The sequence below is a fragment of the Chlorocebus sabaeus genome, chromosome 6 (genome assembly GCF_047675955.1).
Source record: "Chlorocebus sabaeus isolate Y175 chromosome 6, mChlSab1.0.hap1, whole genome shotgun sequence".
Classification (NCBI taxonomy): domain Eukaryota; kingdom Metazoa; phylum Chordata; class Mammalia; order Primates; family Cercopithecidae; genus Chlorocebus; species Chlorocebus sabaeus.
In genome coordinates, this window is record NC_132909.1 from 19,968,617 (window position 1) to 19,995,747 (window position 27,131).

General features: G+C 53.1%; 1 protein-coding gene across 4 annotated transcripts in view; it reads right to left on the reverse strand.

The window, feature by feature from the left end:
• The window catches only part of PAK4 (p21 (RAC1) activated kinase 4), a 53,407-nt gene that overhangs the window by 17,760 nt on the left and 8,516 nt on the right, over positions 1-27,131 (reverse strand). Inside the window, exon 1 of one of the 4 annotated variants that reach the window (XM_073016511.1) lies at positions 4,220-4,328. The exons of the other annotated variants lie outside the window; for them this stretch is intronic. The gene's annotated coding sequence lies outside the window, so the exon portion shown is untranslated. Of the gene's footprint in view, positions 1-4,219; positions 4,329-27,131 lie in introns of those variants that run through there. 4 annotated transcript variants of the gene reach the window in all.

A 27,131-nucleotide genomic window follows, 5' to 3' on the forward strand; every position in this document is an offset into this window, starting at 1 on the left:
GAAGGCAAGTCAACATCCCCCAGCCTCCTGTTCCCCGGTGGCCCTGGCTCCAGCCAAGGCCTCCACTCTAGAGAAAGGACCCTGGAGGTTTACCGGACAAAAACAGGGAGGGACAATGTCCCTGACAATGACCAGACCAAGACCAGAAAAGCCACCTTGGTTAGAAGGGAATTCGAAGACATTACACAATGTACACACACAGTTCTACACGGCTTCCCACTTTGGCTCAAACACTGACTCAACACGGCCCTGACTGGGAGGGCCCTGCCAACCTCGCAAACCTCATTTCCTCCCCTCGCTTCTCTCCAGCCGCGCTGGCCACCTCCATGTATGTCTTGGACTCATCACAGCTGTTCCAGCCTCCGGGCCTCTGCACCTATCTTCCCTCCGCCAGAACTGCACTGCTCAGCCTTTCTTGATATTCAGGTCTTAGCACAAATAAAACCTCGTCCGACAGGCTGCCCCGACCCCCTAACAAAATGTGCACCCCGCTTTTTATGTCTCTGTGGCACCACCCCCTGGCATCCTACACCTACTGACTGGTGGTGCCCCCAGCGGAATGTCAGCCCCCTGAGGGCAGGGCCCTCTCTGTCTGTCTGGTTCTTGCTGGCATCTAGAGCAGCGGCTGGAACACAGTAGGTGCTCGAGACATATCTGCGGAACAAATGAGTGATGCCATTACTGAAGTAATGAGTCTGGTCCCTGAGGAGGCGCAGGGCACGGGGATTGCAGGGCACGGGGATGGGGCCGAGGCAGACACAAGTCCCTGGGCCTCGTTCACTCACTGCCTGGAAGTCTGGCCTTGATGCCTGGGGAGAAAGTGGGTCTTCAGAGACTGAATCTGGCTGTTCTGCAAGTAAGCTGGTGTGTGTCCCAACACCACAAAACGTCCCCCCGCTGTGAGTGCCCAGGCCCTCCCCACTGCAGGGGCCCACCCAGCTACACGGCCTAGGCTGGGAATCTCGGGAAGTGACAGCATATCCTGGCAAGAGCCAAATCACATGGGGGATGCCTCTGGAAATCCATGAGTCCCCACAATGGGTAAAAGCCCATAAAGATGCAGATCAGGGTCAGGGGGCCTTTGGATTCAGCAGCATCTGTGGAGGGTGGAGGGGCAGCCCTGCTCCCCTTTGTTCCTCCAGGTACAGCACCGTCCCTGCCCCCAGGCCTCTGCACGGACTGTGCCCCTAGCCTGGGTCCTGAAGAGTCCCCTGATCCCTCAACCTTCACCTTGTTATCCCTTCCTCTTCCTTCAAACTGCAGGTCCACGGCCAGGCGTGGTGGCTCATGCCTGTAATCCCAGCACTCAGGGAGGCTGCAGCAGGTGGATCACCTGATGTCAGGAGTTCAAGACCAGCCTGGCCAACATGGCAAAACCCCATCCCTACTAAAAATACAAAAACTAGCTGGGCGTGGTGGCATGTGCCTGTAGTCCCAGCTGCTTGGGAGCCTGAGGCACGAGAATCACTTGAACCCAGGAGGCAGAGGTTACAGTGAACCAAGATCACGCCATTGCCCTCCAGCCTGGGTGACAGAGTGAGACTCCGTCTAAAAAAAACACTGTATGTCCCGTGCCTTCCCCTTGACAGCATCTGTCACAGCTGTAATTTTACGTTTGTCTCTATGGTCCTTACTTAGTATGTCTCCTGCAATGAACGGGCAGTGTGCCATGAGGACACGGCCTGTCTGTCCTGGCCACTGCTTTGTCCTCAGCACAGGCCTGGCGCAGTACAGGGGCTCAGCAGGCAGCTGGTGGTTAAGAGCCGACTGCCCAGTCCCAGGTACTGGCTCTATGACTCCAAGCTGTGTGCCCCTGGACAAGTTACTCAACCTCTCTGGGCCTCAGTGTTCTCATCTGCAAACTGGGGGTAGTGACAGTCCCTACATCCTGGGAATGTTGAATGAGCGAATAAGACAACGCGTGTAAAACATTTACAACAGTGACTGGTGCCGAGTGGGGCCTCACTGCAGGCTCGCTGCTGTTATCAGTACTGCCAATCTTGCTGCTGAATGATGAATGAATGAATGAACAAATAAACTACAGAGGATGCCGGGCATGGTCCCTTCTGCAAATATGCTAGCCTTACTGTCTCCAGGGTTGGGCGGGGGGAGCCTGACGGGCTGTTATTGTCTGATAACAGGTCTGCCTCTCCCACTGGACTGGGAGACCCAGGAGGGCAGGGCCTGGGGCCCCATCTTAGCCACCCTGTGTCCCAGGCTTGCCCAGCACAAGGTAAGGTACAGCAAAAAGAGTGTGGCTGAATGAAGAGATGAGGCTTCCTTTATCCAACCAGGCCCAGGCTGGAGCTCAGAGCCCCCAGTGATGCCAGGACTGGCAGTCTCAGGCCAAGCCCCCCCCGCCCCGAATCTGGCCCAGCACAAAAAGGCACAGACATAAAGGGCACTGCTGGTGCCCTTTACCCCGCAGAGGTACCCAGGGTGGGGATGGACACCACAACAGAAAGTGTGAGGGAGCCCATACAGCCTGGGAAATCGGAGCAGAGTCATTTATTCCTCCCCTGAGGCTGGGCAGGGGGAAGGGGCGATGTGGCAGGAAAGAGGCTCTGCCCCTCTCAGGCCCCAGCACCCAAGCCCTCTCACTGTCCACTTCCCCTGCTGTGCAACACACAAGGCTGCACACAGACACCAGGAGACACACTAGGCAGCAACCATGGCCTCTCCTCACAGACCCGACACACAGCAACGAGCAAAGCCATCCCACAACCCATGCATGCTCACACATGCACACTCACACACACGTGCACACTTACACACACGCGCACACACATGCACGCTCACACACACGTGCACACTTACACACACGCGCACACATGCACGCTCACACGCATGCACAGTTACACGTGGACACACATGCACGCTCACACATGCACACTTACACACAGGCGCACACACATGCATGCTCACACGCACACTTACACGTGCACACACACGTGCACACATGCACACTTACACACATGCACACACATGCATGCTCACACACGCACACTCACAAATGCATGGTCGCATACATGCACACACATGCACACTCACACACATGCATACACACACGATCCCTAGACACAGATGCACGTGAGGACACACCAGAGCATGCAGGACATGTGCAGCTGACACTACACAGAGCCAAGCCCTAAGACCATCACACAGACATGCAGATACACACCCAGCCACACAAATCATAGGCCTCCAGCCACATGCACTGGTCACATGGAAAGCTCCCTGGCCATTCTTCTCCAATATTTATCTTAGGGGAAAAAAAGAAAAGTTCCCGGCTAGCTGGCAACAGCAGCAATCCACCCTCAACCCTACAACATTCCGAGCACCCGGTGGCGGCCTGTACAGGAGCATGGGCTCAAGAGGCTGGTGACCAGGGGTCAGTGCCGTGCTTGCCGTGGGGCAGAGGAAAAGGACATTTACCAAGAGCCTCTGTTCCTGTCTCTAGAATATGGGGCGCCAGCAGAGCGTGCCCCAGAGGGAGCTTCTGAGGCTTCAGTGGGAGAAGGTGGGGGAGTGGCTCTTAAAGCCAGCCTGGCTCAGAGTACACGCTCTGCGAGTGGGAAGGCTGCGGCTCAGTCAGCCCACACCTGGGCCCCAGAAGAGCCATGGATGCACCGTGGACTTTCACACACGCTGCGAAGACTCGTGCACCCAGAGATGCAGACACTCCCAGAGACCCACACACAGAAACACAGGGACACGTGTGTACACGCACAACGCCGCAGACACTCCATGACTTCGAGGGAAAGCCATGCCGCACCCCAAGACACACACACACACACACACACATAGGAATAACCTCCAAGATACAAAGCTACACCAGGGGGCCCCCCAACCCCAAAACCACACACAGCAGGCAAGGAGACCTCCATGGACCCAGGCGCACCCAGTCACCTCCAGGATCACCCAGAGTAAGTGAGGCACAGTCTCACAGAAACTTCTGCCCCCATGCAAGCCAGACCCCAGGAGTGAGCTCGCACAGAGAGGCTCAGGGACCTATGCTCAGACGCCTGCAAGTCCCCAGCAGACAGGCACCTGCCGTCACGCACATGTTTAAACACGGTGACCCCGCCCCAACCCCAAGAAAGGTGCAGCCTTTGCACATGCTCACACTGGCTCCAGTGGCCAGACAGCAGACCCTCCTTCCCCCACAGCCAGCCTAGACCTCCCCTCTCCCCTCCCTCCTGAGGCCTGGCCAGCTCACCTCCACCACGCTCCTTCCCACTTCCTAGGCCACCCTCAACGGGGCGGACCTGTGGACAAACAGGCTTCCAGCTGGAAAGCAGAGTAGATCCAGGGCTCCCCAGGCCCTCGACGTGGGCACCCACCGAGGAGGGGTGGCTGGGCTCTATGCTCCAGCCTCCAGGGCAGCGGTGGTGACGCGGCCAGGCTGGCCAGGAGTTGAGCCTCAGCTGTGGCTTCCACCCACGGAGGGCGGGAGGGAGGCGGGGCTGAGCCTGGAGCTGGGGTGGGTGGGCCTGGGCCACGTGGCCCATAGCTGCCTGGATAGAGGACAGGGTTGGGCGGGGACCCCAACCACAGCCTTTGCTTCAGCAGGGTCAGCCTCCCACCCACAGGCACACCCCGCCTCGCCCCCCCATGCCAGTCTAGGTGCCAGGGGCTGGAAGGGGTGACTACACAGCAAGGCTGAGTGCCTCCAAGCGGTTGGCCAGGCAGCTAAGGGGCAGCCAGGTTTGAAACAAGGGACCGGGGTATGTACATGGGGGCGGCTGGGGAGTGACAGGGGCCGCTAGGTACAGGATAGAGCCCTGGGGAGAGGGGTGGGTGGACTCTCTGATATGGAGGCAGAACTGGAGAGCTGGAACTTGCTTCTCCTCCACTCTGACCAAGGCTGGGATTCTAGCAAGTGCCCAGCCCGGGCTGGAGGAAAGGGCCACTCTGCACCCCCAACCCATGAGGAGGAATCTGAGACAGCCTGACCGGGGGAGGGGTGAGGTCAGGGGAGACCACGGTGAAGCCCCCATATCGCCATCCCAAGGTGTGAGAATGGGGCTGGGAGGCGTGGATGGCAGGAAAGGGAGGAGGGAGAGGAGGCCAGGAGGTGGAGCACCATGCTGGCGCCGCCTCACCACGATGAAACTAACCTTGCTGAAAATAGGCAGCTCAACATGACAAGGCCTTATTCTGGGCCAGGCCCTGCTCTTGGCACAGGCGTGGGTTCAGGGCTTTGCCTCACTGCTGCCCTAAACGGGACAGGTCCTTCCATAGGCCCCTTTCATCATGGAGGAAAATGAGGCCCGGAGAGGAATGACTTGACGCCCGGGGGGAGGTCAGGCGCTGGGACTCCCAGGCTGGGTATCTGTCCTGGTGTCTGCACCCTTAACCAGCTGCTCCGAGCATGAGGCTGGTGTGATCAGAACCCCCGTTCAGGAACAGAAGAAAAAAACGCTCCGCCGCACCCCTCCCTCCCCTTCAAATCCCACCTCCTGTGCAAAGGCTGGCCCGAGGCCGAGCTCGCAGGTATAACTGTTTCTACTGTGAACACTGTCTGTTCCCCTCCATCCCAGCAGGCTGCGGAGGGCTGCCTGGTTCATCCCTTCTCACCCTCCGGCCCCACCTGAGGCACCTGCTCCTCCAAGAAGCCCTTCCTGCCACCCCAGGCTGGGTCAGGTATTCTCCAGGCTCCAGCCCTGCGCACTCCACCCTGCACCTCCCCATGCCAGCCCTGACCACCCAGGCTGTCGCTGTCTGCAGCCTACCCGCCTCTCATTCATTCACTGAGCTCCAGGCACATACCAGGCACGCCTGTGGGTGGCCCTGAGAATTCAGCACTGAACAAACTCCACAAAACTTCCTGCCCGGGGGAGCTGACATCCTAGGGGGGCTCCATCAGGGACTCCAGTCCGGTAGGCGGTAGAGACCAAGGCTGCTGGGTGCCCGGGCCCAGGATGGGTACCCAGGCCACGGTGAATCCAGGGACAACAGTGAGCAAGTGCCCGGGCACACGGCAGACAGAGGCCCCTGGGTTCTTCCCACTGCCCTGCTCTGCACGCCCCTGCCCCCGCAGCCAGCTCCTCCAGGGCAGATGTTATCTCCACACAGAGAACGTGGGCTGGGAGCCCAGCACTAGCTCTTGGGGCCTGGAACTCCCACCGCCACCTCCGTCCACTCCCTACCCACAGTGAGGAGGAAGTCCAAGGAGGGGCTGGGCCGGGCTCTGGACCACAGCAGGGCAGGTCTGGGGGATCCCAGAAGTCCCAGTTCTCAGGCCACTGCCTCCCCGTGGGGTGGAGGTGGGGCATCTGGGGAGTAACCACCCGGAGAGGAGGAGCCAGGTGGGGCAGCTCTGCAAACCAGACGGGCAGGTTTGGGCTCTGGCGGGGGAGTGGGTGGGGACTGGACAGCTCTGGACAGCCGCAGGAAACGAGGTCTCCAGGGGACGGAGAGGGAGCTGCACTGGGCGATTCTCAGTGATTCCCACTTTACCACACTTATGTTTATCTACCCCTTTTCCTTTTCCTTCTCTCTGTCTTTATAATACAGGCACACGGTTCAAAAGCCAAAAGCCACCAAAGGGTAAACTGTGACAGGATGTCGTCCTCCCTCCCTGGCCCAGCTCAGCCCTGGAGGCAACCCCTCCTAAACTGCCGGTTGTTTTTTTTTTTTCCTTTCTGAGAGATCCTACATGTGTGTACGGGTATACACGATTACCCACTTTTTAAAAAACAACAGAAATGGCAGCCACACGACACACAATATTCTGTACTGTGCTCTTCTCGAAAACATTCCGTGGCTCTCCCACGCTGCTGGCACTTAGGAGAAGCTTAGCAGCATCCAGCGGAAGCGGGGACACATGCTTGACCTAGCAAGAGCTCTCCTGGATACACACTCCAGCGTAACGCAGGCCCATGGGGCAGGAAGCATGCGCGAGAAGGGACTGGAAACAAGACAAATGCTCGTTCCCAGGAGGTGGCGAATGAAGGGTGACCTACAGGATCCGTGGCACTGCACACAACAGGGAGAATGAATGAATGACTACAGCTACATGTGGATGAGCATCAAAGAAGAAGCCACATAGAAGAGGCAAAAACATCGAACGGTACTCCGTCCTCAGACTTTAAGGTTCAAAACCAGGCAAAAGGAAACTGCTTCAGGCTGCATACAGAGGTGGCAAACAGAGAGGAAAGCAGGCACATGAGGGCCTCAAAAGTCAGAAGAGTTGGACTGGGCGCAGAAGATCATGCCTGTAAACCCAGCACTCTGGGAGGCCGAGGCGGGAGGATTACTTGAGGCCAGGAGTTCGAGACCAGCCTGGCCAACATTACGAAATCCCATCTCTACGTTTTTAGAGAATTAAAATTAAGGCCAGGTGGGGTGGGTCACACCTGTAATCCCTGCACTTTGAGAGGCCAAGATGAGCAGATCACCTGGGGTCAGGAGATTAAGACCAGCCTGACCAACATGGTGAAATCCCATCTCTACTAAAAGTACCAATATTGGTGGGGCGTGATGGTGGGCACCTGTAATCCCTGCTACTTGGGAGGCTGAGGCAGGAGAATCACTTGAACCTGGGAGGCGGAGGTTGCAGTGAGCCGAGATGACGCCACTGCACTCTAGCCTGGGCGACAGAGTGAGACTCTGTTTCAAAAAAATAAAACAACAACAACAACAAAACACAAAAAATTAGCCGGGCGTGGTGGCACATGCCTGTAATTCCGGCTACTCGGGAGGCTGAGGTATGAGAATTGCTTGAACCCAGAAGGTGGAGGTTGCAGTGAGCTGAGATTGTGCCACTGCACTCCAGCCTGGGTGATGGACTCTGTCTCAAAAAAAAATTAAAATTAAAAAGAGTGGATGCTTCTGCGGGAAGGGAGGGACTGGGAGGGGTAGGGGGAGGCTGGCACCATCTGTTTCTTCACCTGGAGGGGTGACTACATAGATTTTTCCCTTTATAGTAATCAGTTTTATAAAACATAAACATTTACGTTTTATGCAGTTTTCACTGTGTATCCTAACAATTTGTAATTATGATTTTAAAGAAAAACATTTATATATTTACACACTTGTCCTCTGGTAGCTGAGGGAGCCGGAGGTACCACATCCAGGGATGCTCATCCCTCAGTCGGCCCTCCATAACCGCGGATGGAAAAGCTGGCCCTCCACAGTAAATTTTCAGACCTTGGTTGGTTGGTTGAATGGGTGGGTGCAGAACCCGTGATCCTGAGGGTCCACGATACCGAGGGCCGACTATACACACGGTAGTTCCCCTTACCTGTGGGGCGTATGTTCCAAGACCCCCAATGGGTGCCCGAAAATATAGATAACACCGACCCCGACTGCCATCAGTTGGAACACGTTTCTGTTCCTGTTTTCCACTCCCCAAATGTAATGCCTTTTCCATCTTAACCAAGCACTTATGCCCTGTGACTGTAACTTTTGCAGTTTGAGGTGTGACAGTAAACCTAGCCACAAATTCTTTCCCTTCTTCACAATTTCATGGATAGAAGGCGCGTTCTTACTGTAGAGTTTAGTAATCTTAGCATACAATGTTTTTTCTTTTCCTTATTAGGTTAAATACATTCCTCTTTTTCACTTAAAGGAAGCACTTTACAGCTTCTCTTTGGCATATCCAAATTGCCAGCATCACTACTCTTGCACTTTGGGGACGATGTTAAGTACAGTAAGGGTTACCCGAACATAAGCACTGTGGTACCGCAACAGAAGATGCGATAACCGGGAGAGCTACGGAGTAGTCACAGATGGGTAGCACATACACCGTGGATATGTGGGATAAGAAAGGTGATACATGTCCCAGGCAGAACGGAGTGGGATGGCTCAATATTTCATCCCGAGGCTGTGCGGTGGCTCCTGCCTGTAATCTCAGCACTTTGGGAGGCGGTAGCAGGAGGATCATTTGAGCCCAGGAGTTCGAGACCAGCTGAGCAATATAGGGAAACCTCATCTCCACAAAAAAAAAAAAAAAAAAAAAAAAAAAAAAATCACAACTCAGCATGGCGTGCAATTTAAAATGCATAAGCTGTTGGGCCGGCGCAGTGGCTCACGCCTGTAATCCCAGCACTTTGGGAGGCCGAAGCAGACGGATTCTTTGAAGTCAGGAGCTCCACACCAGCCTGGCCAACACGGTGAAACCCCATCTTTACTAAAAATACAAAAATTAGCTAGGCATGGTGGTACATGCCTGTAATCCCAGCTACTCGGGAGGCTGAGGTGGGAAGAATCGCTTGAAACCAGGAGGCGGAGGTTGCAGTGAACTGAGATGGTGCCACTGCACTCTGGCCTGGGTGACAGAGTGAGAGTCTATCTCAAAAAAAATAACTAAAACAAATGAATTGGTTATTTCTGGAATTTTCCATGTACTTTTGGGCCATGGTTGGTAGCGGGTAACTGAAACCACAGACACACTGCATAGATATGTGTGTCTTGGTGATCCTTCCCTGCCTTGATCTTGGCAGAGCACCGCCTTGCTGCTTTGGCAGCTGTGTGGAAGGACTGTGAGGTCTGGAGCCCGTCCCCATGGGGACAGCGTGGTGGTTTCCTGTCTTTTGCTCTTATAAATGGTGCAGCAGCACTCACTGTGTGCGGCTCTCATTTCACAGGTGTGCAAGTTTGTCTGTGGGTAAATGCCCAGCAAAGCTCACCACTGCCAAGTGGCCCTGCGTGAGGCCTGTCCCCCACTCACAGCCCCCCGGTGGTGCCAGGGCCTATCCCCTTGGCCTCGCAGCACGGGGCGTGGCCAGTCTCTCTGATCTCTGCTGATATGTGAGATCTGGCCCCCCTCAGCCTAGTTTTCATTTGTATTTTTCTACTTAGTAGGGTTGAGTATCTTTCATATTTATAAAAGCCATTAGAATGTCCCCTTCCGCTAAGTGTCTATTCAAAGCCTTTGCCTTTTTCTGCTAGGTCAGGGAGACCTTTGTAAATCTAATCTGATTGTATCCTCTCCTGCTAAAAACCTACTCAGGCCCGCAGAGCTAAACCGTCTCCTCACCAGGGTCACGCCCACCTCTCTGTCCTCATTTTTGCACACTTTCCGCCCCCAATCACCTGCTACAGCCATACGCAACCTCCTTCCCACGTTCATGGACTCCACCAACAGAAATCCAACGCGTGTCTATCACGTGCCGCCTGCGCGGGGGCAGAAGCGCAGTGTGGGCCCTACCCCATCAGGCTTAGAGTCAAGCACCACACACAAAAAACGTGAAAGTCCAGCTGACACTTACTGGCTGGAGGGAAGGGCGGGCAGCAGGCCTGAAGGGGGACGGACAGTGTGGAGGAGGCAGGCCTGAAGGGGGACGGACAGCGTGGCGGAGGCAGATCGTGAGAGAGCAAGGGGAGACAAGGTGGGTGCCAACGACAGGCCTGGGTTTTTGTATTTTTTAAATTTTTATTTATTTATTTTTTAGAGACAAGGTCTCACTATGTTGTCCATGCTGGTCTTGAACTCCTGAGCTCAAGCCACCTGCCTACCTCGGCCTCCCCCGGTGCTGGAATTACCGGTGGGAGCCACTCCACCTGGTCCCGGCCTGGGTTTTGCAGATGTAACTTTGGCTGCCCTGTGAAGGAGGGGATCAAGGGGCCTGAGTGGGTGTGAAGGATGAGTAACAAGGAGGCAGCGCTGTCTGGACAACTGATAAGACAGCCGGGACAGCAGCGGTGGAGAGAGAGGGACAGACCTGGGCTATGTCTACCAAGAAAAGGCAATGTTTGCTGACGACTCAGACACTGGGGCTGAGGAGGAGGTAGTGTCAAGGATGACTCCGAACCTGGGCCCAACACAGTGCCATCTTCTACACGGGGAACCCTAGAGGAGCTCCAAAATGCCAGGTTCCAGAGCTCTTTTTTCAAGAGCTCCATCTTGAAAAAGAAAAAAAAAAAAAGAGAGAGAGAGAGAACGCCAGAGGAATCCCTCTCCCCACACTTAAGGCCTGCTGCAGCGAGTAACCCAGATGGGGTGGGACGGTCACCGCAACAGAGCAGCAGAACAGGACAGAGAACCCAGAAACAGACCCACACCAACATACCTAGCTGGTTTCAAAAAGGTATTTGTATGATGGTAAAATATACAGCATATTTATCATTGTTAACCATCTGTAAGTATACAATTCAGTGGCATTAAATACATCCACAACGTTGTATAACCACCACCACCATCTACATCCAAACATGTTTATCATTCCAACAACAACTATGTACCCATTAAACAACAGCTGCCTGTTTCCCTCAACCCCTGATAACCTCTCTTCTACTTTCTTTCTCTCTATATATACATAAACATATATTTTATTATTCATTTATTTATTTAGAGACACAGTCTCTCTTTGTCGTTGGGACTGGAGTGCAATGGGGTGATCTCAGCTCACTGCAACCTCCACCTCCCAGGTTCAAGACATTCTCGTGCCTCAGCCTCCCAAGTAGCTGGGATTACAGGCGCCCACCATCACGCTTGGCTAATTTTTGTATTTTTAGTAAAGACGGGGTTTCACCATGTAGGCCAGGCTGGTCTTGAACTCCTGACCTCAGGTGATCCGCCTGCCTCAGCCTCCCAAAGTGCTGGGATGACAGGTGTTAGCCACCAAGCCTGGCCCTATATATACATTTCTTTTAAAAGAGACCGGGTCTCACTGTGTTGTCTAGGCTGGACTCAACCTCCTGGGCTCAGGTGATCCTCCTGCCCCCAGAATAGCTGGGACTCTACGCATGCTTTCTGTCTCTTTGTATTTGCCTACTCTAGGTCCCTCACAAGTGGAATCATAGAGGATTTCTCCTTCTGTGTCTGGCTGATTTCACTAAGCATAATGTTTTCAAGACCATCCACGTGATAGCTTCTACCCCAAATTTCATTCCTTTTTATGGCTGAATAATATTCCATGATGTATACTATCTTTTGTTCCTCCATTCATCCACTGATGGACATGGGGCTGTTTCTACCTTTTGGCTCTTGTGAATAAGGCTGTGATGAGCCTGGGTGTACAAATATCTGTTCGAGTCTCGGCTTTCAATTCTTTTGGACGTACAGCTGGGAGGAGAATTGCTGGCTCATGAGGTAATTCTATGTCGAACAGCAGTGGCACCATTTTACATTCTCACAAGCAATGCATGGGGCTCCAATTTCCCCACATCCTCCCAACACTTGTTATTTTTGTTTTTTTGACAGCAGCCATCCTGGTAGGTGTGATGTAGTATCTCATCGTGGTAACTGATTCTTGTGAAAGAAGCCTAAGCAATTCAACAGAGGAAAGACAGCATTTTCAACAAATGCTGCTGGAACAACAGGACATCCATATGCCAGAGGGGAAAAAAAAGAACTTTAATCCAAAACTTATACTTTGCACAAAAATTAACTCATAATGGATCACAGACTTAAATGTAAAACTATGAAACTTTTATGGGGGAAAAAAAAAAAAAAAAGCAGGCCGGGTGTGGTGGCTCACGCCTGTAATCCCAGCACTTTGGGAGGCCAAGACGGGCGGATCACGACGTCAGGAGTTCAAGACCAGCTTGGCCAATATGGTGAAATCCTGTGCCTACTAAAAATACAAAAATTAGCCAGGCGTGGTGGTGGGCGCCTTTAGTCCCAGCTACTTGGGAGGCTGAGGCAGAAGAATCGCTTGAATCCAGGAGGCAGAGGCTGCAGTGAGCCTACTCCAGCATGGGCAACAGAGCGAGACTCTCTCTCAAAAAAAGAAAAAAGAAAATTCTTTGGTACCTAAGACAGGGCACAGGGTTCTGAGACTTGACAGCAAATGCGCAATCCATAAAAGAAAAAAGTTAATACAAAACTAAAAACTTTTGCTCTGCAAAAGTCCATATGAAAAGTATTAAAAGACAAGCTACAAACTGGGAGAGAATATTTGCAAACCACATATCTGACAAAAGACTAGTATGTAGAATAAAGATCTTGCCAGGTACCGTGGCTTATGCCTGTAATCCCAGCACTTTGGGAGGCCGAGGCGGGTGGATCACCTGAGGTCAGGAGTTCAAGACCAGCCTGGCCAACATGGTGAAACCCCATCTCTACTAAACACACAAAAATTAGCTGGGTGTGGTGGCACATGCCTGTAATCCCAGCTACTCAGGAGGCTGAGGCAGAAAAATCGCTTGAACCTGGGAGGCGGAGGCCGCAGTGAACCGAGATGGCACCACTGTACTCCAGCCTGGGCGACAGAGTAAGACTCTGTCTCAATAAAAAAAAAAAAAAAGAGAATAGATAAAGATCTCATATGAGAACTTGGTCGGGCTAAGAAAAAAGAGAACAAAGGTGAAAACTCAAAACTCAACAGCCAAAAAAAAAAACAACCAAAAACAAACAATCCAATAAGAAAATGAGCAGAAGACATGCAAGACCTTTCGCGCGAAGAGGATACACAGATGGCAGAGAAGCACATGAAAAGCTAATCAACATCATCACCGTTAGAGAAATGCAAATTAAAGCCACAATGAGTTATCACTGCACACTTATTAGAAGAGCTAAAATAAAAAATAGTGACAACACCAAATGCTGGTGAGGATGCGGGGAACCTGCCGCTGGTGATATAACATGGTACAGCCACTCTAGAAAACGGTTTGATGGTTTCCTTAAAACACGGAACCACCACACTGCCCAGCAATTGTACCTCTGAGTATTGGTCCCAGAAAAACAAAAATTGACATTCACATGAAACCCTGTTTGTCAAGGTTTATAGAGGCTTTGTTTGTAACAGCCAAAAAATTACAAAAACCCAAACGTCCTCCAATGGGAAATGGTTAAACAGCGGCGCATCCAGACCAGGGAATACTACTCAGTAGTCACTATCAGCACAGCAATCTAGATGCACCCCTAGAGAATCAAGCTGAGGGGATAAAGTCAATGCAAAAAGGGTGCATACTGGGTGGCTCCATTTACATAACATTCTTGAATTGACAAAATCGTAACAATGGGGGAACAGACAGATGAGCGGTTGCCAGAGGTTAGGGATGGGTAGGGGAAGGCTGTAGCTATGTGAAGGTATTATGAGGGATCCTTGTGATTGAACAGATGCTCTGTATCTGAACGGTATGAATGTCAATGGACACTCTGGTATCTGGTACTACAGTCTTGCAGGGTGTTACCATTGGGGAAAACTGGGTAAAGGTATGCCAGACCTCCTCTCTGTATTCTTTCTTTCTTCCCTCCCTCCCTCCCTCTCCCCCTCTCTCTTTCTCTCCTTTCGTAACAGAGCCTAACTCTGTCACCCAGGCTGCAGTGCAGTGGTGCCATTAACAGCTCAGAGCAGCTTCAACCTTCCGGGCTCAAGTGATCCACCTCGGCCTCCCAAGTAGCTGGGACTCCAGGTGCACAGCATCACAGCCAGATAAGTTTTTCTGTTTTGGGAAGAGGTGGTGTCTCCCCATGTTGCCCAGGCTGGTGTTGAACTCCTAGGCGCAAACGATCCTCCCGCCTTGGCCTCCCAAAATGGGGTGGAATTATACGTGTGAGCCACCGCGCCCGGCCACTCTGAGTTACTTCTTACAACTGTAGGAGAATCTACAATGATCTCAGAATTTAGTTTTCTTAAAAATAATAATGGTTGGCCGGGCGCGGTGGCTCAAGCCTGTAATCCCAGCACTTTGGGAGGCCGAGACGGGCGGATCACGAGGTCAGGAGATCGAGACCATCCTGGCTAACACGGTGAAACCCCGTCTCTACTAAAAAATACAAAAAAAACTAGCCGGGCGAGATGGCGGGCGCCTGTATTCCCAGCTACTCGGGAGGCTGAGGCAGGAGAATGGCGTAAACCCGGGAGGCGGAGCTTGCAGTGAGCTGAGATCCGGCCACTGCACTCCAGCCTGGGCGACAGAGCAAGACTCCGTCTCAAAAAAAAAAAAAAATAATAATAATAATAATAATAATAATAATAATAATAATGGTTTATTTAAAATGCCAGACCCTTTCCCATCTTTTAGCCTTTGAACATGCTATCTGCTCTCCTTGGGACAATGTTCCACAAACTAACCCTGCTCCTCCTTCAGGCCTCAGCTCAGAAGTCTCCTCCTCCAGGAGGCCTTCCTTGATTTCCTAGGCTGGAGCCAGGGCCTCCCACAGTCCTCTGGGTCTTCTCCCATCACAGCTGTCACACTCTGGCCTGTGCTTTCCAAGGTCACTTTGGTTTGTCACTGCCTAGTACCATGTCTGTCTCCCTCACTGTATTATAAGCTCCATGAAGGCAGGACCTCAGCCTGACAGGGTGGTGGCTGACCTGGCTGGACTCAGAGGAGGCAAAAAGTGACTATCAACAAAAATCAGAGAATGAATGGCAAGCATGACAAAGATATTAACAGCTAAGGCTCATTAAGAGGTTTCCACACGCTAGCTTCTACGAGTACTTTGCATGGATGAAGTAACCCTTACACAATTCCATTTTACAAATGGGGAACTGAGGCCAACAGAGGCGGGGCAGGGGTCAACACATGCCCAAGGCCATCCAGCTAAAAGGTGGCAGAGCTGGGTGGCAAACCCAGGCCAGTTAGATACAGAGCCTTTGATAGTAATCTCCCCGCCAGAGGGCCTCCCCAAGAAAGGCTGTGTGAGCCTGGCTAACAGGGCGGGTGAGGGTGGGGAGTGGGCGGGGGTTGGGGGAGGGCGGTAGGGGAAGAGAAGAGGCCTGCCCTCCTGTCCCCAGCTGCTGATCCATGCCCTCCTCCAGAGAAGGCCCCACCGTGGTGCACACAGGCCCCGGGCAGCACCAGCACCCCATTATATCTTACATAAGCTCAGGGAGGGCCTCTTCATATCACGGCTGTAATTGAGTCCCATGTGGTGCCCCAGGAAGCCAACGGCGCTCTGCCACTTCCACTGGAGTGGCCGCTTCACACCCAGGTGGAGCAGGGGGCCGTGGGCCTGAGTGAGAGGAGCCCAGAGCGTCCTCCTGGGGCCCCCCCAGGACAGAGCTGCTTCCCTCTGGCCATGGGTGGGGGTGCCCTGACCCCCGCTGGGAACCATTCCTCCTGGCACAGAGCTTCATTACTCCACCCAGAGAAATCTTAAGAACAAAATATTGAGAGAGTTGCAGCCAAGTGCCGCCGGCCTCGTACCATTTGGACGCAGTTTAAAATCCTGCAGAACAATGCTGGACACTGTTTAGGGAAGCAGACGCAGGGCCAGCGAGGCCTGGGCCCCAGGGGAGGCACCTGGGGGCTGCACCCACCGCAAGCATTTCGTGTTTTAGCTGCCAACAGGCCTGAAGGTGGTCAGCAGGTGATTCTCTATTCTCTCGGGGGTGTCTGAAATCTTTCACAATACACCAAAAAAGAGGTAACAATGAAAAGAAAGGGAGGAGAATGTTTTTCTTAGTACTGGGAAGGGCAGGTGGAGGAGGGGGCGTTCAGGGAGCTGGTGATGCCTGTCTTCTTGATCTGGGTGGTAGTTTCATGGCTGTTTGCTTTATAATTATTCATTAAACTGAACATGGAGGTTTTACGCACTTTTCTGTACACATGTCAGATTTTACACCACCATGCAGGAAAAACCAGGAGAGTGATCCTGACAATTTTAAGCTTTCTCTGCATTTGCGTGTGTCTGCAAACAGTCTCTCTCCTCATTCCTTTACCGTCTCTCTCTCTACCAAGAGCACGAGTGCGCACACACAGTCACACACACATGCACACTTCCCAAAGCCGTAACTTCCATCATAACCACAGCAGCATCCTCTGGCCCCTTGTAACTCCTGGCCTGTTTCCTGCAAGGAAGACAAAGGCCGGGAAGCAGCCGGCCCTGGAGCCCTCAGACTCAGGCCACAACAGCCAGGTCTCTCCACATGCCAGGCACTCTCAATCCGGCTCCAATCCCAGTCCTCAGGAAGCCCTTCTGGCCTCCGGAACAAACCCAGATCAACAAGTCCCTGCCCTGGGGCACCACAGCTGGTCACCCAGAGTGGAAGGGGTTATTACTAAAGATTGGGTCAAGCATCCCCCTGGCTGGTTCGTCGGTGTCTTGTGCTGGAGACAGGACAGCAGAGAGACCACTACAAAGTTACGAGCAGGCTCCATTCTGGTGCAAAACCAGGCTGTGAGGAGGGTGCTGTTCATACCCTATTTTGCAGAGGAGGAGAGTGAAGCTCAGAGAGAAGACGTGCCAGCCCTCAGTCACACGGCAAGTGTATCAGATCTCGGATTCCATGGCAGGTCTGACCTGGACCAAAGTCCACTCACTTAACCACATCTATCTACCTATCTATCTACCTATCTACCTACTAGCTATCTATCTATCTAATCAATCTATCTAATCTATCTTATCCTATCTAATCTATCTTATTCTATCTATCTATCTAATCAATCTATCTAATCTATCTATCTATCTATCTATCTATCTATCTATCTATCTATCCATCCATCCATCCATCTATCTATCTGGAGATAGGGTTTTGCTCTGTCACCCAGGCTGGAGAGTAGTGGCGCAATCATAGCTCACTGCAGCCTCCAACTCCTGGGCTCAAGCAATCCTCCCACCTCAGTTTCCTGAGTAGCTGGGACCACAGGCACATGCCACCACGTCCTTTTAAATTTTAAATAATTTTTAAATTATTTTAAAACAATAATTTAAAAAACGTTTTGTAGAGCGGAGGTCTCACTATAGCCCAGGCTGGTCTCAAGCTCCTGGGCTCAAGTGATCTGCCCACCTCAGCCTCCCAGAGTGCTGGGATGTGAGCCACTGTGCCCAGCCATGTTCCTTCTTTTATTCATTCACGCACTCAACAATTTATTTTTTTTATTTTTTTGAGACAGAGTCTTGCTCTGTCTCCCAGGCTGGAGTGCAGTGGTACGATCTCGGCTCACCGCAACCTCTGCCTCCCGGATTCAAGCAGTTCTCCTGCCTCAGCCTCCCAAGTAGCTGGGATTACAGGCGCCCGCCACCACACCTGGCTAATTTTTGTATTTTTGGTAGAGATGAGGTTTCACCATGTTGGCCAGGCTCATCTCGAACTCCTGACCTCAGATGATCCACTCGCTTTTGCCTCCCAAAGTGCTAGGATTACAGGAGTGAGCCACTGCGCCCAACCCTTTTTTTTTTTTAATGCCTCTACCCAATGAACAATGAGTCCTTAATACGCACTCCGCAGGTGCCAGGCACTGTTCTAGGCACTGAGGACACAGCAGTGAATAAGACAAGAGTCCCTGCCCTCCTGGGGTTGACATTCTAGTGGGAACACAACATGCAGGTAAACAAGTGGGAGAAGGGACAGAGAGTGACAAGGTGCTCTTTCAGACAGCACAGTCGGGGAGGTCTCTAAGGGGGTGGCGTCTGAGCAAAGACGAGATACAGGTGAGGAAGCCACGCGGAGCACCGGGAACAGCACTGAGGGTGGAGGGCAGGGTCAGTGCGGAGGCCCCCAGGACTGGAATCCAAGTGGCTGTAAGGGAGTGGGGAACGGAGCAGCTGAGGTCAAGCAGGTTTATATTAAAATGCAGAAGCGGAAGGGCAGCTCCTGGAGGCCCAGTCACCATGTACAGCCACCATCAGGCTGTCGAGAAGGAAGCAGGTGGGGAGGCCGGGAAAGCCACTCAGGGTGACACAGGCGGCCAGGGTGGAGCTGGGGTGGGAGACCACTCTGCCCTGAAGGTGTAAGCACCACGCCATGCAGAAGGGCTCGCCAGGGTGGGTGGGAGCAGTTCTTAGCTGGGGGCCTGTGGCCCTCGCAAAGCAGGAACCGGAGGCCCACATGTTAATGCCACTGGTTTACTTGAAGCCAGGGCACCCAGCCCATTGCTCCCAGGCGGTGGGGGCGGGGAGGGGGGGCGACCCGAGTCTCTGACCTTTGGTCCCTCTTGTCCTACTTCTGCTGGATCTGGCTACCAGCCTTACTAGGAGTGACTTCAGAGTGGTTTTCTCAACCTAATCACTTTTTTTAAAAAAATGTTAACTTTTACTTTAAAAGTGAACTTGACAGTCATGCAGACATTTAAGTAGTTCTGAAGCTCATCCAAGCACCACCTAAGAAAGCGTGCTTGCCAGAAGAAACTGAACCCGCATCAGATCGAGCCTCTAGACCTAAGTCCTAACTTACAGGAAGCACTGAGACAGAGAGCACGTGCAATGACACCACAGGGATGTATCAGCTGGCTCCACACTGCGAAACTCCAGGACAAATGGCCTGGGTCGCCCGTAGAAAAACTACCAAAACAAGCATGCCAAAGAGCTGACGCCAGGATCTGAGCATGGCGGCGCACACCTGTGGTCCCGGCTACTCAGGAGACTGAGGCGGGAGGATCACTGCAGCCGGGGAGGTCAAGGCTGCACGTGAGCTCTGATCGCTCCACTGCACTTCAGCCTGGGCGACAGAGGGAACAAAACAAAACAAAACAAAAGAGGCCTATCAACCGGATGCAAAGTGTAGACCTTGTGTAGATCCAAATCAAACAAATGGGCCGGGCACCATGGCTCACGCCTATAATCCCAGCACTTTGGGAGGCTGAGGCGGGTGGATCACTTGAGGTCAGGAGTTCAAGACCAGGCTAGCTAACATGAGGAAACTCCGTCTCTACTAAAAAATACAAAAATTAGCCAGGCATAGTGGCGAGTGCCTGTAATCCCAGCTACTCCGGAGGCTGAGGCAGGAGAATTGCTTGAACCTGGGAGGTGGAGGTTGCAGTGAGCTGAGATCATGCCACTGCACTCCAGCCTGGGAGACAGAGTGAGATTCCATCTCAAACAACAACAACAACAACAACAACAACAAAACAAATGAAAAAGGATTATGGCAGGGTACAGTGGCTCACGCCTGCAATCCCAGCACTTTGGGAGGCCGAGATGGATGTATCACCTGAGGTCAGGAATTCAAGACCAGCCTGGTCAATATGGTGAAACCCCATCTCTACTAAAAATACAAAAATTAGCCAGGCATGGTGGCACATGCCTGTAATCCCAGCTACTCAGGAGGCTGAGGCAGGAGAATCACTTGAACCGGGGAGGCAGAGGTTGCAGTGAGCCAAGATCGTACCACTGCACTCCAGCCTGGGTGACAGAGTGAGACTCTGTCTCAAAAAAAAAAAAGAAAAAGAGAAAAGAAAAAGGATTATAAGATAACTGGGGAAGTATGAGGAAACTGAGGCAGGTTTGTTTTTAGAAAAGTGTAGAATATTTCTGGCTATATGACGTTTGGGATTTGCTCTGAAATAATCAGGGATGTGAGGAGTGCAGGCACAGGTGACAAGGCCTGGTCACAGCCGCTACCTGCTGAGCTGCTGACAGGGACCCCAGGAGGGCATGAAACCATTAACTTCTGAGTATGTGTGAACATTCCCATGATACAAAGGTGGTCAACATTTTACCAAAGGAAATGTGACCTCATCGTAATGGCAAAGAATTAGGGATCACTCACCGTGTGAATCCTAACTACTAAATCCACGCATGTATCTTGCCTCTCTAATAAGTGTAATGGTAACAAGAGTACTAGTAACCAGAATGGCATAATGACAGTGGCCCTGTTCTGAGCATCACACAGCGGACTCACTTCATCCTCCCAGCAACCCTGGGAGGCAGCAGGAATCATTATCCTCCTGCTCCAGATGTGGGAACTCAGAAACATCTGAGGCTCAGGGCCTCGCCCAAGGTCAGAGGATGCTGTGCTGGGGCAGGGAGAGGCTGGAGGTGGAGCTGGACTCCTGAGCCCTTCCCTGGAGAGGGGTAGGGGGAGAGGAGGCAAGGGGAGCCCTCAGGCCTCCGTGAGTGGGGTTATACAGGACCACTGGCTATCATTCCCCCCAATTCCCATCAAATTATAAAGGCTCTTGCAATGTAATATTCGCCTTTTTAGCACAAACCTTTGCTGCAATTAAACTACTGACTGGCAGGCAGTCCTGCTCACAGGAGCTGAATTGTTAACTGGCAGTAGAGGACTTCCGGGACCGCAGAGGCGGCTGGTGTCACAGGGCATGTCAGAGTCAACCCGTGGGGACAGTCCTCCCTACAAGCTTGCAGAGCCGGGCCTAGCCACCCTCTGACTGTCAGTCAGATGGCATGTTGCCCCCAGCCCCAGACTCCAAGTGTCAGGAGCTGTAAGGGAGGCCAATGCGGTGACATCAGCATCCTTCCCCTCAGAAGGATGTCCTGGGCCTGCAGAACCCATCTCCCTTCTGTGGCTTCAGTCAGATCCTGCCTCAAAACATAGAAATCTGGGAAGTTTCCACCGGGGAGGAGGGAAGCTGAAATGCAGGGGGAGGGGGGGAGGAGGGAGATAAGAGGCAGAGAAACAGGGAGAGAGACAGAGGTGAAACGGAGAGGGCCCAGAGAGACGTCTGGACAGACCAGAAATGGGAAGATAAGACAGTGACAGAAGCCGCACCACCAAGCTCGAGGCCTTCTCTGGGCCTCAGTTGCCTTGTCTGGAACACAGGAACCACAGTCACATGTGCCCATAGTGTGCCGTGACTTAAACCCTCCATTTCAGAAGCCTAGAAAAGCACCCAAAACATGCCAAAAGCTAAAACACGTTTGTTGCCATTCGTGCAGGCCGGCAGCTCCAGCTCAGAAGCATGTCCGAGTCGCCAGGGGAGCATTAAAAAACCGCAAGACCCAGGTCCCACAGCTGGAGAGTCAGCTTCAAAAGGTCCGGCTTGGACCCCTGCAGTGACCCCCCCACCCCAGGTGACCCTAAGGTGCAGCCAAAGGGTGAGGAGGAGATTGGGGAGTGAGCAGGAGGGCAGATCCAGGCCTGAGACCTGGACGGGGGAGGGTGTAAAGAGAGACGGAGACAGACTGATGGAGTGGGGGGAAGGCAGTACCCAGAAGGCCCTCTCTGGCTCACCCTCCCCCACCTAGGGCCATCAGGAGTCTGGGGCCTGCTGAGGAATGCAAGGAATGAAGCCAGGCCTGGCACGGCCATCTCCAGAGTCCCCTCCCCCTTCGCAAACTCCCAGGAGGCGTTCCTGGTTCAGCCGCCTCCAAGCCGTCACTCAGTCCTCCCCGCCTGAACAGCCCTTCCCAGCCCCCTCCTTGGAGTCCAGGTCCCGAACCCTCTATCCCGCTGGGTATCCAGACACTGGCCCGGCTCAGGCATCCCCTTCAGTGCACTTCTCAGCGTCTGCAGGAGGAGCAGAGGATGAGCAACCGTGACCCCGAGAGCTGGCAAGGGGCCGCGAGGCTGATCACCAGCTCTGGCAGGAGGGAGGCCTGAGGAGGCTTCCCAGAGGTGCTGACCTTTAAGCAAAGACCCACAGAATAAATGAAGTCAGAGCACTCTACAAAGGCCAGCAAGGCTGGGGTGCTGCAGGAAAGCGGGGAGGGGCGGGCCCTGCCAAAGCTGCTGTGGGGAACGGCGTGAATCAGGGGAGGAATCGGCTGCAATCTCCATCACACGTGCTGCCCTCCACCTGTCACGGTGCAAAGGGGGATGGAGAACCCCCCACTGACCCACTGGAGGGTGCTGGGGTATCCCCATATCCTGCCGCCCCCACAGAGCACCCCCACTTCCTGCCACGCTGTGGGGAGACCCCAGCTGAGCGGCTTCCTGCATCCCAGAGCCTATTCCCTAATAATTAAACCGTAAGCTGATTAGTCAAGGCAAACCTTTAATTAGCCCTTGAAATGATTCAGGAAAATTACAGCCTCCTTTCTGGGCGCCCTGCCCACCCTCCACCAGGGTCCAGGGGCGGTGCCAGGGAAGAAGCAGAGAATGGGGGAAGTGGCCTCCTCCATGAGGTCCTCAGCCAGCAAGGCTGAACCTAGGCTGCGAGGCATCTTGTGGGAGTGGAGGGCACAGACCCCCTGCCACATCATGAACTACCCTGGGAAAAACCCCACAAGAGGCAGCCGAGGCCTTGGCTGGAAAAGTGTGAATGAGAAGACAAACAAAGGGAGAGACATACCACGTTCATGGATTGGGAGACTCAGCGTCAGGTGTGTGCGCACGAGCACACGTACATACACTGACGACGTACTTGTCTAATATGTAAAGGGAATTACAAAAAGTCAAGAATGGGCTGGACACAGTGGCTCATGCCTGTAATCCCAGCACTTTGGGAGGCTGAGGCAGGCAGCTGGCTTGAGCTCAGGAGTTTGAGACCAGCCTGGGCAACATGGTGAAATCCCATCTCTACAAAAATACAAAAAAAAAAAAAAAAAGTTTCAGAACAGAATGGCTAACATGTTGAAACCCCATCTCTACTTAAAAAAAAAAAAAAAAAATAGCCTGGTGTGGTGGCATGCACCTGCAGTCCCAGCTACTGAGGCTGAGGCAAGAGAATTGCTTGAACCCGGGAGGCAGAGGCTGCAGTGAGCCAATCTTGCACCATTGCACTTTGGGAGGCTGAGGCAGGCGGATCACAAGGTCAGGAGATCGAGACCATCCTGGCTAACACAGTGAAACTCCGTCTCTACTAAAAATACAAAAAATTAGCCAGGCGTGGTGGCGCACGACTGTAGTCCCAGCTACTAGGGAGGCTGAGGCAGGAGAATCGCTTGAACCCAGCAGGCAGAGGTTTCAGTGAGCCGAGATCGTGCCACTGTACTCCAGCTTGGGCGACAGAGTGAGACTCTGTCTCAGAAAAAAAAAAAGAAAAAAAAAAAGGGGAAAGTGACCTGAACTGGCCCTTCCTTCACAGGAGTCTGGAAGAACAAATTAAAAGCTGCCCCACCTGACTGGCTACCAGAAAAACGCACATCAGACCACAGAGGAGACACCACCAGATCTGTTCTAGTTTGCAAAATGGGCAAAGGACTTAGCATTGGTGCTCCCCTCACCTACGAATCTGTGAAATGGGTCACACGGGTGCGGCCACATCCTGGGATTTCAGGGAGGCCCGGGCAGCAGCTTGGGAGCACTGGCCAGGGCACAGGGCCGGCATGCAGAAACCCTCCATTCGTCTTCCCCATTCATCACCCTGAAGAGCTTCCCGGATCCAGAATAAGGACTCCCCCGGCCCAAGCTTGGTCACACCAGACCTTCTCCTGCCTCCAAGCAGGGGTGCCCCAGATGGCTCCAGAGGCCTGGCTCCAAATGGGTGGCAACTGGGTCTGTTTATCCACTACCGCATCCCTGGAGGCCACACGAGCCAGCACTCCACCAAATTTGTTGGAAGAAAATAAACAATCACATTTGTATTTATGTGTCAGGCACCAGAATAAGTGTGTTAGGAGCAGAACTTCAGAGACATCCAAGAACACTGGAAGCAGCTTCTAGAGAGGAAGAAGCTGAGGCAGAGACAGGCCCAGGCAGCTGTCAAGACTGGAATCCAGATGAACCCAAGAACCAACCTACCCATCTTCCTTCAATTCCTCAAAGGTCCCCTGCACTCCCCCGCCCGCAGACCTCTGCAATGGTAGCTGCTTCAGCCTCCTCCCTTAGCCGAGGCCAAGTTCATCCTTCAAGTGGCATTTCCTCCTCAGGAAAACCTGCTCGGTGTGCTCCACCCAGGGCGGGTCCCCATTACACGCTCTGGCAGCCCAGCTTACTGCAGTTCAGTCAGTCAGTCAGTCAACCAGCATTTACGGAGAGACCACCACACCCCGATCCTTGAGAACACAGCAAGGGGCAGGGCAAGGCCCTGTGGTTCTACCCCTACCCCCATGCCCTGAGGCTAAGTTACGCCAGGAGGCGAAATAAACCAACAGACCCACTTGTCATCATGTAAGTAACCGTCGTGAGTGTTACTGGGGGAAGGTGCTAGAGGGAGGGTGGCAGGGAGACCCATGGTCAGGGAAGAAACATCTCCCCAAGGGGGCCACCGTCAGCAGAGGCTGCCTGAATGGAGGGAAGGAGGGTGCTGCCTGCCCAGGGGGCAGCAAGAACAAAGGCCCCGGCATAGGACCCGCCTAGAATGTTCCAGGAATGGCAGCAAGAGAGGAGGGAAGCGGAAGCGGGGCAGGCAGGAAGGTGGCCGGGTGGCCTGGGACCTTGCAAGCTTCTCTCCTGGCAGAGGCGGAGCCAGGGGAGGGCTCCTGCCAGGTGCACATGGCTCCCTCTGGTTGTGCTGGGACAACTGTGGAGACAGTGGGGAAGGAGGGAGCAGGGAGCACGCCTCAGTGGTCCAGGAGGGAGATGAGGATGGCTTGAACTAGGTGGTGGCAAGGAAGGGGGTGGCGACAAACAGGGGTGATGAGAAAGGGGGGTGATGAAGAAGAGGGGGTGACGAGGAAGGAGGGTGATGAGGAAGGGAGATGACGAGGAAAGGGGATGACAAGGAAGGGGCTAACGAGGAAGGGGGTAATGAGGAAGGGGAGTGATAAGGGGGGGTGACGAGGAAGAGGGGGTGATGAGGAAAAGGGGATGATGAGGAAGGGGGTGATGAGGAAGGGGATGATGAGGAAGAAGGGGTGATAAGGGGGGTGACGAGGAAGGGGGGTGACGAGGAAGAGGGGTGATGAGGAAGGGGGGTGATGAGGAAGGCGGGTGACGAGGAAGGGGGGCCCGCAGCGCCAGGTTATGTTCTCGGGTGGAGTGACAGGCTCTCCGGATATTTTGGATGTGGGGGCGGCGGGGGCAAGAGAGGAGTCAGGATGACACCAGATTTGGAGAAGCCTATTCCTGAAATAAGATGAAAGATGGGGGTTCCTGTTCCCAAAAATGGGGTCACTGTGGGAAGATGGGGGCTGGAAGCCTCCAGTCTGGCTTATCTTTCTGTCGCTCTTCGGTCGAAGTCTGTGTTCCCACCGGACTGAGCTCAGGGAGGGCTGCCTGCTGTTTGGGTTCACCCTTGGGTTGCTGGGCCCCAGCACAAAGCTGGTCAAAGAATATGCGCGTGGGTGGGGCGCAGTGGCTCACGCCTGTAATCCCAGCACTTTGGGAGGCTGAGGTGGGAGGATCACTTGAGGTTAAGAGTTTGAGACCCGCCTGGCCAACATGGTAAAACCCCGTATCTACTGAAAATACAAAATTAGCCAGGCGTGGTGGCCTACACCTGTAAATCCTAGCTACTTGAGGAGTTGAGTTGAGCTACTTGAGGAGTTGAGGGAGGAGAATTGCTTGGATCTGGGAGGTGGAGGTTGCAGATTGCGCTGCTGAACTCCAGTCTTGGTGACACAGCAAGGCTCTGTCTCAAAAAAAAAGCAGCAGCACTTGACTCCTGTCCACAGAATGGGCATGAGTCGGAACAGACAGGAGCAGCACAGGGAGGAGAAAATAACGCGAGCCAGTGGTGTTAGTTTTGCAGAAAAGAATAAAAATGTTCCAAGGTCAACTAAAAAGTCCAACAGTACCAAACGCTGGCGAGGAGGTGGAGCAACTAAGATCCTCAAGTCACCACTGCCAGGAGTATACACAGATATGACCATCTTGGGAGGCTGTGCGGCAGCATCCGCTAAATCCGAAGCTACCCTACCCTCTGCCCTGGGCTATGCACTCCCGGGTACATTCCCTGAAGAAACGCACGCACTGGCGCCCCAGGAGATGCTACAAAGAGATGGCTCACGCCAGCACAGCAGGAGATGGAGAAACAGAAGATTATATGGGGCTGGGCGCGGTGGCTCACGCCTGTAATCCCAACACTTTGGGAAGCTGAGGCGGGTGGATCACCTGAGGTCAGGAGTTCAAGACTAGCCTGGCCAACATGGTGAAACCCCATCTCTAATCAAAATTTTTAAAAAAAATTAGCCAGGCATAGTGGTGTACGCCCGTAATCCCAGTTACTCGGGAGGCTGAGGCAGGGGAATTGCTTGAACCCAGGAGGCGGAGAATGCAGTCAGCCAAGACTGCGCCACTGTACTCCAGCCTGGGCGACAGAGCGAGACTCTGCATCAAACAAAAAAAACCAGAATATTATACGGCAACAAAGATGAATGACTACAGATACACTCAGCACACAGATGGATCTCACAGACCTAAGGGCGAAAGAAAGCACAGACAAGGACATACTGGAAGATTCCATTTATGTCGAGTTCAAAAGCAGGCAAGATAACATTCTGTAATTCAAGGATGCACACCTCATGGTAAAAGCTATCAGGAAAAGCAAGGACAGAGTGACCCCCAAGGTCAGGAGAGCGCTCATGACTGTGGTCGTGATGGACAGGGGTATGGAGGGGCAGCTTCTGGGAGGTTGTGTTGTCTTTACTGAAGTGGTGGGGAAGTGTTGTTCACTTTGTAATTCTTTGGTAAACTTACCTTTGCATTTCATGCACTTTTCTGTGGGCATATTATAATTGACAATTATTAAAGATTTTTTAAAAGCAGTGGAGTTAGAAGCACTGT